This window comes from Cervus canadensis, chromosome 24 (genome assembly GCF_019320065.1).
Source record: "Cervus canadensis isolate Bull #8, Minnesota chromosome 24, ASM1932006v1, whole genome shotgun sequence".
NCBI lineage: Eukaryota > Metazoa > Chordata > Mammalia > Artiodactyla > Cervidae > Cervus > Cervus canadensis.
Genome location: NC_057409.1, coordinates 50,404,996 through 50,415,329, shown reverse-complemented (window position 1 = coordinate 50,415,329; position 10,334 = coordinate 50,404,996). Strand labels below are relative to the sequence as shown.

The 10,334-nt window shown below is 36.6% G+C and overlaps 1 pseudogene; it reads left to right on the top strand.

The window, feature by feature from the left end:
• Positions 1–1,170: 1,170 nt before the first annotated feature.
• On the top strand, positions 1,171–2,189 carry LOC122426276 (annotated as a pseudogene).
• Positions 2,190–10,334: the final 8,145 nt, after the last annotated feature.

Here is a 10,334-nt window from a genome sequence, read left to right as displayed (position 1 = left end):
TCTTCTTCCCTCAGTTAGCAGTCTCTCCCTAATGGCCTTTTGGCAAAGACTGATAGGAGGACCACTGGTAAAGCAGAAATGGGCTTTCTAGATTCCCAGCCCAAGCATTACAAGGCAGAGTATGGTCTGTTGAGTTTGGAGCTGAAAGGCAATCATGAAATACCCAAAGCAGAAGCCTCACAGAATCTGTTGCAGCTCTATTTTAGAACCAGTATCCAGTATAGCATTCTTGGGGCTTCCCTGGTGGCTCAGCAGTAACGAATTTGCCTGCAGTGCATGCGACACAAGAAATGCTGGTTCAATCCCTGGATCAGAGGATTCCCTGGAAGAGGGCATAACAACTCACTCCAGTATAATTGCCCTGAGAATCCCATGGACAAAGGAGCCCGGTGGGCTACAGTCCATAGGGTCGCACAGATTCAGCCATGATTGAAGCAACTGAGCATGCATGCATGCACACATAGCATTCTTATAGATCTTACATGAAATAAAATTTCTGCACTTGCAATCTGGGCTTTAGAGTTGTGTCCATATGTGTGCTCTTAATTATAATGCATAAGAAAAAGTATATTTACGTTTTCATTTTAGTTATAGATCTTGGCTTACAGAGAAACAAAAAGGATTCTGGACTACTCAAGCAAAAAGAATGACTGGATAGAAATGGAATAGCACACATAACTTGATAAACTTAGCAATCAAAAAGAGAGGCAGAAACCAAGAACTTTTTGCCAAAATCATAAATGAAATGCAACATGCAGAAAATGATCATTGTTTTGTAAGTTTCACAATTATTTTTTAAATGCTAACAACATTAACAATCAGAAGTTCATACCTTTATGTTGCAAAAAAATGTTCAGGTAAAATTGCCATTTTCTTGGTATATATAACTTGAAAGAAGTCATACTAGTTTTGCAAATATATGTATATTATATATGTCACTTACTATAAATGACATAAGGTAGGTTTATTTTGTTATTAACTAACACAGGGTAGTTATTAGGTTGGTACAAAAGTAATAGCATTTTTTATATTGTTAAAATTTACAATTTGAATACATTCTTAATAAGTGTGGTTATGTTATACATCATTTTAATGTGCAGTTCTTGCTTCTTTTTTGTTTTTTTTGCTAATGTCTTATTACTTGCTGTTTATTTTATATTTTTTTAGACTATGGAAATGATGTTAGACAAATAGGAAATTCAAGCAATTTTCTTATTCGAGTTCAAAATGAGTCATAAAGTTCCAGAGACAGCTTACAACATCAACAAGGCATTTGGCTCAGGAATTGTTAACAAGCGGACAGTGCCGTGGTAGCTCAAGAAGTTCTGCAAAGGAGACAAGAGCCTTGAAGATGAGAAGCACAGTGACTGACCATAGAAATTTGACAGCAACCAATTGAGAGCCATCATTGAAACTGATCCTCTTACAGCTACATGAGAAGTTGCTGAAGAACTGAATCTCAACCATTCTATGGGTGTTCAGCATTTGAAGCAAATTGGAAAAGCGAAAAAACTCAATAAGTGGGTGCCTCATGAGCTGACTAAAAATTAAAAAAAAAACATCATTTTGAAGTGTAGTCTTCTCATTCTACTCAACAACAATGAACCATATCTCAATCAGATTGCGACTTGTGATGAAAAGTGGATTTTACACAACCGACTATGACCAACTCAGCGGCTGGACTGAGCAGAAGCTCCCAGCACCTCCGACAGCAGACCTGCCCCACAGTCACTGGTTGGCGGTCTGCTGCCAGGCCAATCCTACGCTTTGTGAGTCCCTCTGACACCACTACCTCTGAGAAGTACACTCAGGAAATCAATGAGATGCACCAAAAACTGCAGTGCCTGCAGGTGGCATTTGTCAACAGAAAGGGCCCAATTCTTCTCCATGCTACGCCCGACCACATGTCCCAAAACAAGCACTTCAAAAGCTGAACGAATTGGGCTATGAAGTTTTGTTTCACCAGCCATATTCACCTGACCTCTCGCCAACTGACTACCAATTCTTCAAGCATCTTGACAACTTCTTTGCAGGAAAAATGCTTCCACAATCCTGGAAAGCAGGATGCAGAAAGTGTGTTCCAAGAGTTCATTGAATCCTGAAGCTTAACTTTTTATGCTACAGGAATAAACAAATTTATTTTTCGCTGGCAAAAGTGTGTTGACTGTAATAGTTCCTATTTTGATTAATAAAGATCTGTTTGAGTTTAGTTATGCTTTAAAATTCACAGTCCAAAACCACAATTATATTTGCACCAACCTAAGAATACAGAGTAATTTTTACCATACTTAAGGAATATTTTAGCTCGCTCACCTCTTGACTTTCATCTATTACCCAACAGAATGCAATTAAAAATAGTACCTATTATTGATCTCTTTATATCAATTACATGATTTAAAATAAATAATAAAAAATAATTAATCTAGCATATTTTGGGTGCTTGACCACAAGTGCTATAATCTAATTTTATTCCAAAAGTCATATAGTTAACTTGACATAAAAATATGTAGTTAATTGAAAATGGACTATACAATTTAATATCAAAAGGAGACTCAGACACACATTTAATTCTATTTTTGACCAGTAAGAAATAAACTTAAATAACTTAAATTATATATCATAACCTGAAGTTGTCAAGAGATTTAAAAGCTTGTTTACTGATCACTTTAAAATGTATAGTAGAAAAAAAAAAGTATAGTAGAAGGATACAAGGATACAGCACAAGATAAAGAGATAACCAATATAATCCTGTCTCATATAAAATTAAATTTTTAACTCAAAATACTAATTATTAATGATAACATTTTAATTCATTCAGTTTTTCAAAATCAAGCAGGGATGTATAAGGCAGTACTAAAATCAGATAAGTATGACCAACTGCTACAATTCTGCTTTACATTAATACATGCCATAAATCGTGTTTTACACTATAAACTTAAGTGCAGAAAGATATAAAAGTATTTTGAAACCTTGCAGGATGTTTCCAAAGTAGGATATTCATTTTCATCAGAGGTATAATGATTACATTGGCAAAAAATCATTGCTGCAAAGCTCAAAATAATCTATAGTTTCAGAAAATGGTGACTCCATTTTTTTCGTATTTAATTCATAATACTGATAAGAAGCTTGCTTTAATATATTATTGCAGGTTTAGGGAGGGACATAATGGTTTTCATCTTATAAAATTTCATTTTATGAAGCTAGTTATTTTTATCACATTAATTAAATCATTAATTATGTATTTCTAGAAGAAGATAGAGAGGTATATAATATGCACAATTATCTCAGTAGCCAATTTCTTAGTTGAACCGACAACCTTGATTTAATTTCCCTTAATATAACTTCTATTTCCAAAAAATAAATGTGAAGATAACAATAGGGTTAAAGAAGAATTGAGAAAGCAAAAAGATATTTTAAATGTGAATAAAGATTTTTTATTTTGAAATTTATAATTATATACTTTTTTCTTGATTTTTAAAAAATATTTTATTGAATATAAAGATGGGACCATTTGTTTCAAGTCATATCATTTGTTTTCTGAGTAGACTTATAAAACATAAATCTGGAAGCACTTATTTAGTAATTAGATTGTGTTTTATCTTAATAGAATATTATTGTAGACTTTAGGTATATAAGGATAGTTTCTGGTCCAAATCACTCCATCATTTTTAATGGTGGTTTAGTCGCTAAGTTGTGTCAAACTTGGGACCCCACGGACTGTATCCTGCCAGGCTCATCTGTCCATGGGATTTCCCAGACAATAACACTGGAGTGGATTGCCATTTCCTTCTTCAGGGGCTCTTCCTAACCCAGGGATCAAACCCGGGTCTACTGTATTGCAGGCACTCTCCTAAATTGCAGGCAGATTCTTTACAGATTGAGCTACCAGGAAAGCTCTTATCATCTTTAATAAATAGTGGCTTAGAGGAACAACATGGCATAACTGAAAACATATTACTAGTTATTAAAAATAGATGATAAAAATGGATACATTTCCATTCCAATATATTTAAAAATTCAGTTCAGTTCAGTTCAGTCCCTCAGTCATGTCCAACTCTTTGTGACCCCATGGACTACAGCACACCAGGCTTCCCTGTCCATCTCCAACTCCTGAAAAAATTATTCTGTGTCAAATACTGCTGCAAGAATAGAAATACAAACAAACAAACAGCACCAATTACTCCAAGTCTTACCTTCATATTACCAAAGCTGAGCTCAATGTGTACACTTGTTTAGATTCATTTGGACTCCCCTGGTGGCCCAGATGGTAAAGAATCCACCTGCAATGTGGGAGACCTGGGTTTGGTCCCTGAGTTAAGAAGATTCCCTGGAGAAGAGCATGGCAACCCACTCCAGTATTCTTCCTTGGAAAATCCCCATGGACAGAGGAGCCTGGTGGGCTACAGTCCATAAAGTCCGAAAGAGTTGGACATGACTGAGTGACTAAGCACATCACTTGGCCAAAGAGTTCTAATTTTTTGCTGATATCCCTGATTCAGTGGTAAAGAATCCACCTGCAATGCAGGAGATGCAGTTTCAATCCTTGGTTCAGGAAGATCCCCTAGAGGAGGGCATGGTAACCCATTCCAGTATTCTTACCAGGAAAATTCCATGGTCAAAGGGGTCTGTAGGGTACGGTCCTTGGGGTCACAAAGAGTCAAACACACCTAAAGCAGCTGAGCAGAGGAACACGACATTAACCACACTCATAGGTGACGGTGAGAAGGTTTCTGTTTCTTTGGAGAAACAGAGTTTCAGCATCACTTTCATCAAGTGGCAGCCTCGCTGCAGTGCTTGCCTGGCTTGTAGAACACAGTGCAGCAGCTACTCCCATAATCATGGAATAACTCAACAGTGCCTGATCTCATGCTCTATACAACCCACCTCTTGATAAAATTCCACAGACTTCCAGATCACTTGTGAAACATGAAATTCTAAAAGATATGCTTGATATGTACACAAATGCACTGCTAGACATGAGCAGGCTACATAACAGTGAGCTCAAGGTAGGCAGGGTGCTACTGGTTTTTCCCTTCTCACTGACTGCTCTGTGCTCACGACTTGTGTTGTAGAAGCCACTACTGATGTCAAATGGATTCTAGCTCTCCTAGAAGCTACCAGAAATGGCTGAATGATGTGGCTTGAAATTGTATGGGTGTTAGCATCCAGAGGATGAACTTTGAACAGTGAGTTACAGGAGATAATAAGGAATTGGCTGATAAAATTAATTTCTTTTTTCCTCTGTGAGAACCTGTTTTAGGACTCAGTATTTTAATATAGATTTTGACATAAGATTTTCTATTTTCCTCAGATGGGACTGTAATCATAAGTTAACCAAGATATGCTTATGGGCGTCCTCTAGGAGACCTTCCATTAGGAGTCCTTGCCAGAATCAAAAGCAAATTCTGACAGTTGATGCTCAGGAAGAATAAATTTGCTATATATTAGTTTCCTCTAGTTATACTCCAAGTGATGAATATAATCATAAAACTAATGTGTGGATGCCAGAATTGTAGGTTGTAGGTCAGCATCACACAATCGTATATGTGTGTGTGTGTGTGTGTGTCCATCCATAACATCACTTCAGAAAAGTGCTTCACAAAAGACATCATTTCATAGAGAAGTCACAAATCCACTTCACAGAGTTGCAATGTACTGCATCTTCACATTCCCTATGTTTACACCACAGAGAAAGTGATGAGCATCATGTTATTATTTTTTTAACCAGAAAATAATTATTTACAGGATGATATACATCAGATAATATTTCAAAATACAGACGCTGAATAAATCAGTTAAAGGAGAAAATCAATACAGATGACTGAGGTTGTATGCTTTGAGACATCAAAAGTTGTCCTTGAGATGTTTCTGTGAAAATAGGCTTCATTTGATTTTACCTCCTCTGTTCTAAGATCATACCATAGTTTATCACACTGACTCGCAATTTTGCTTTTGGTAGGGTACATAGCCAGAATAATTACATTTCATAGATGACTGAGTATAAAATAGTAGCCTTTTCACACTAAATGAATTTACTAAAATTGGATACTCTCTTATGAAACATGCACCAAATCTACATTACAGAAAAAATTGAACTAACAAAGACATAAAAGATGGGATGAGAAAATTTAACCTAAGAGCTGCTTTTAGTGTAGGGGTAGCATATTAAAAAGCAGAGACATTACTTTGCCAACAAAGGTCCATCTTGTCAAGGCTATGGTTTTTCCAGTGGTCATATATGGATGTGAGAGTTAGACTGTGAAGAAAGCTGAGAGCCGAAAAATTGATGCTTTTGAACTGTGGTGTTGGAGAAGACTCTTGAGAGTCCCTTGGACTGCAAGGAGATCCAACCAGTCCATCCTGAAGGAGATCAGTCCTGGGTGTTCATTGGAAGGACTGATGCTGAAGTTGAAACTCCAATACTTTGGCCACCTCATGCGAAGAGTTGACTCATTGGAGAAGACCCTGATGCTGGGAGGGATTGGGGGCAGGAGGAGAAGGGGATGACAGAGGATGAGATGGCTAGATGGCATCACTGACTCAATGGGCCTGAGTTTGAGTGAACTTCGGGAGTTGGTGATGGACAGGGAGGCCTGGTGTGCTGCGATTCATGGGGTCACAAAGAGTCCGACATGAGTGAGCAACTAAACTGAACTGAATTGAACTGAGCAGGTGCATGGCAGTTCTTTATAACACAAAGGGTGAAGATGGCAGTTATCTGATGATTTGGGGGGAAACAGATGATGATTTATGTAACTATATTCAAGTAGAAGTCAGAGATGAAGTTACTGGTTTTGAAGAAAGTTTTCTTTTCAGAAAAGATGCTGAAATTTCATGGCAAAGAGGTAAAGAGGACAAAGTGCCAACCAAAGGGAAAAACTATCTGTGTTAGCAGGTGAGGAATGTGGAATGACTGAAAGTTTTATTCACTTCTGCTATCCTCCTCTAACTGTAGATATTCGCTGTGAAAACACAGCATATTATCAGATAGCACATTAAATATCATAGCCTTAATTTATAGAGAAAATCCACAAATAAGCTGGACTTCATTTTCACTTGAAGGGCCATCTGTTGTGACCTGGAGACCCACTGTCATTCTAAACTCAATATAAGTGAAAACAAACTCATAATTTTTTTTTCACAATTTTTTTTTCAGACTTCACTGCTTCTGTCATTAGTCACTACTTTTCTTCTATTTACCTCATTTGGAAAATTTTGAAATTCTCATGGACATATCATCTAATGCTGCCTCCAACCCAATTAATAATAGATGTTGACTAGTCCATTTTTATGCCATTTGCATTCATCCATTTCTTCTTTTCTATGCCTGCTGCTGAGTTCTATTATAAGCACAGCTTCATATTCATGTTTTTGAATCACATTCAGAAAGATAGTACGAAATTGTGATTATATAAATTCTGCAATTAAATAGACTTCATACAGAAAAATAGTTGCAGCTTGTAATCATTTTGTAGGCCTGGGAATGTTTTGCACCACTTCAAATCACAGTATGATCATCTGTAAAATAAATTAAAGATAAAACAATGAACTCTCCAATTTACTGAGTTTAAATACCATCTTCAAGGAAAGTTACATTACTTTGGTGCTCTGCCTACTTGTTCAACTGCATAATAAGTTTTGATGTTTTTGAATTATCTCTTGAAATTTTAACATGCACTCTTTTAAGCCCTAATATTGGAATAAAGTTTTGGAGAAAAAAAAAAGCAATGATATTTAATACTAAGTCTTTTACCAGAGAAGAGAGAGGTTTATCCCCTGATTGTTTTCAAGAATTTAAGTCGTTTTTCACTAGGCAAGATTGCAGAGTATTTTGCTGTTCATTTTTATTTTTCATAAAGACAGTTGGCTCACTCTCTTTTTGTTTTGTTTTGCATTGCTTTTATTAAATCACTTAGTCTGTGTCTTGCTCTTATAGCCCCAAAGTAACTTGAACTTATGCAGGGGTTATTTTTTAAAGGAAAGGAAAAAGTCAAAATTCTGCCAGCAGAAAACAAATAATTATTTACTTAAAGCATTTTAATGTAAACATTATTTATCACTTAATTCTGACTACCGACATTTTGAAAGGCAGATTTATCCAATAGTGACAGAACAGAAATTTTGGCTATTATTTTAAGGGCATAGCCTTTAAGGGGCTTCCAGTTGGTATTGTAAAAAAGAACTTGCCTGCCAGTGCAGGAGACTAAGAGCAGTGGTCTTGATCCCTGGGTCAGGAAGATCCACTAGAGGAGGGCATGGCAACTCACTCCAGTATTCTTGCCTGGAGAATCCCACGGACAGAGGAGCCTGGCAGGCTATGATCCTAGGGTTGCAAAGAGTCAGACACAACTGAAGTGACTTGGCATGCACACATACATGGCCCTTAAGGACTCAAAATAATGCTTGGAAAGCTTCATTTAATATTGATAAAACTAATACATGCGTTCTTGGCATTCTCAGAAGAAGTTTTGAGGAGGTTATTTACCGGATAGGTTTTAAATAGAAAGATAAAAAATACAGGCAATCATTTATCCAAAGTCTAAGCTTTTACACTAGTTACAATTTCTTCAAAATGTCATAGTAGAAGGACAAAGTTATATGTAAGGGATTTAGTCTTTGACTTTTGAGGGATCTTTGTTTTCCCCCTTTCCTGCCTCCCTCCATTCTTCCATCCTTTCTTTATACAATTAGACACTCTCAAAGCACACTGCACCCTGCTCCCTTCAGACCTCTAGTCAAGTTTTGAAAAGTCTTCTGGGTATAGATAAGAAAACAATAAGGATATAAAAACAATATCTTTCCTTGGTTATTATCATCTGCACCAGATATAGTGTTCCCACGTTCCCATCTGGACAGGATGATATTTTTTTAAACAATTCATAGCATGGTAAATGTGAATTTATCAGAACTATTAATATCCGGGCAACAGTTGAGAAAATTCTAACAACAGTGTCAGAAGAAAGGTGAGCATTCTTAGAACAACTTCAATCAAAAACAGGGAAAACTCAAGTGGATGTTAGTGTCTAAAGCAAGGGTCAAAAAGCTACAGCCTGTCAGCTAAATCTGCCCTGACACCTGTTTGTATAAATAAAGTATTACTGGGTCACAGCCATGTCCATTCATTGATATGTTGTCTATGGCTGTTTAACATTGCAGTACCAGAGTTTACAAAGTTGAGCCATTATGACAGTAAACATATGGCCAGTAAGACAGTACTTGGCTCTTTTAATTTAAAAAAAAAATGCCAACCCTAGTTTAAGGAATCTCTGAAGAACTGGGATAGAACTCAGTATTTTGGGTTAAGTTTAGAGCAGCTGTAGGTATAAGGTGAATTTAGATAAGGAGAACAGAAGTCAGAATCCACTTCTGAGAACACTGTCAGCAATGAATTAATAGAGCCAGACGCTCTCCCCATAACACTCCATCAGGGCAATTTTCTCCAAATTTATTGATCACGGACTTCTACCAGCCAAAGTTTTAAGGAAAATATATTTTTCTTATTTATTCTTATAATGTTTAAATTATATACAAAACATATATGTATATACACACACACACATATACAACACATGCAAAGAAATTGAAATTTTAAAAGAATAAAAAATAATGCAAATATAAGTAAAACCTAATATTTTAGTTACACTTTATTAGTGCCTCTTGGATTTCCCTTCCCACATTTCATTCTGGAAGGCACTGCGCTAGGATAAAAAGCTTGCAATCAAAGTGTTAAGCTTTCTCAACTTTTTTAAGGGTATAAGGTTAATTAGGGGTAGAATACATAAATACATAGACTGACTGGCTTCATGATTTAGGTGACTATTATGGGAGGGAGTCAGTAAGAGTAGGAAGGATGTATGGGTAGGCAAAACTGGGATTGACAGGTCATGTGATATATCTGCTTTTCATCTTTGGGCCATTTGATCTCTACTTTAATTGTCATTTATTCCTCTTAATCCCCTTCATGGATTACAGCCTTGTCATGGCAAAGGGGATTGCATAACTCAGTGAAGCCATGAGCCATGCCATGCAGAGCCACTCAAGATGGTGAGGACAAGCTAGTGAAAATTTCTAACAAAACATGGCCCACTGGAGGAGAAAAAGGCAAACACACTCCAGTACTCTTGCCTGGGAAACCCCATGAACAGTATGAAAAAGCAAAAAGATATGACACTGGAATATGGGTATCCCAGGTTGGAAGATGTCAATACAACTATTGTGAAAGGGCAGAGGGAAGTTACTAATAGCTTCAGAAAAAATGAAGCGGCTGAACTGAACCAGAAACAATCCTTGGTTGAGGATGTGTATGGTAGTGAAAGTAAAGTCTGATGCTATAA